Source organism: Trichosurus vulpecula, chromosome 1 (assembly GCF_011100635.1).
Source record: "Trichosurus vulpecula isolate mTriVul1 chromosome 1, mTriVul1.pri, whole genome shotgun sequence".
Classification (NCBI taxonomy): Eukaryota; Metazoa; Chordata; class Mammalia; order Diprotodontia; family Phalangeridae; genus Trichosurus; species Trichosurus vulpecula.
In genome coordinates this window covers 52971483-52972867 of record NC_050573.1, presented here as the reverse complement: position 1 = coordinate 52972867, position 1385 = coordinate 52971483, and positions in this window count along the sequence as shown.

Here is a 1385-nt window from a genome sequence, read left to right as displayed (position 1 = left end):
CTAGGTGACCCAGGGCAAGTCACTTAAGCCTGTTTGCTTTAGTTTCCTCATGGCAAACCACTCCAGCATCTTTGCCAAGAAAAAAATGGGGTCACCAATAGTTGGACACAACTGAAATGACCGAATTATAACAGTTAGCCCTATTTTATAGATAGGAAACTGAGGATCAGAGCAGAGATGTGAAGTGACTTACCCAGGGTCATGCAAAGGCGCCTGAGTTGGTTGTTCTTGATACCAAGTCCTACACTCTGTCCACTGTCCTACCTAAGTATGCATAAGGGCCATGTGGCTTGGCTGACATGCTCTTGGGGAGCATTCCCGTTGGCCCTTCTTTTATTCTGTCCACAGTGCTTGGCACACACTAGGTGCTAGATAAATGTTTATTCCCTTCCCCCTTCTATCCTCAACAGCTATGTACCCATTTGTCACATGAGAAAAACTGAGGTTTAGAGAGGAAGAATGACTTACCTATAGTCACCCTGCTAAGTACCAGAGCAGGTGTGGCTGGCCAGATGGGTTACATCGACCCTGAATCTGGCCTTGTCCTTGTCCTACGTTCATCGTGTTCTCTGGGGAATTAACCTTTCAGCTACTGCCTTCCTTCTACGTTTGGAGAGAAGAATTTCTAGCACAATTTCCCCTCCTTTGCCCCTCCCCCCAGTTCTCCGCCTCCCACCCCAACCAGCCCTGTGTTTCTTTGGTCACACGGTGGATTTACCTCTCCTATGGATGGAGGCCAAGAGACGACAATGGAGCTTATTCTCAGAGGAACAATGAAGGCAGCTCAGTTACTAATTCTGTGTCTGAGAAGGGTTTTGGCATTCTTAGGGAGCAGGGACAGAGGCAGGCTCCCCTTCCCTCTGCATGAGGAGCCTACCACCCACTAATGATCCCTTGGTTATCTAGCACACTGAAAATCTCAATACCTCTTCAATGAACCTTTCTTTTTGGGGGGTGGGTGGGGAGGTGAGGTAGAGTATGTCTGTGATTTAATTAGTATGGGGAATCCTGGTGTGGAAACCCTTTTACCAATAGCAGATGGGCAATACCTCTGAACCCTGTGGTGTCAGAGACTTGTGTGAGGCCCCAGGAGCTCAAGTGACTAGTTAGTCTAAGGTCTCACTGTTGGTATGAGTATAACCTAGGTCTTTCCGACTCCAAAGCCAATTCTTGATCCAATATGTCATGGTGACAGAGTGATGAGTATCTAGGTATTGGCCTTGGCATCTTCCCTAAATTGATTTTGAATCTTGGGTGGGATCTTATTGAATAAATCATATAATTATCTACATTTATGTCTTACCCCCGACAAGACTGTAAGTTCTATGAGGATGAGGGCCTAAATTTAAAAAATTTATATCCCCTAAACTTTTTCTCTCCCCCAA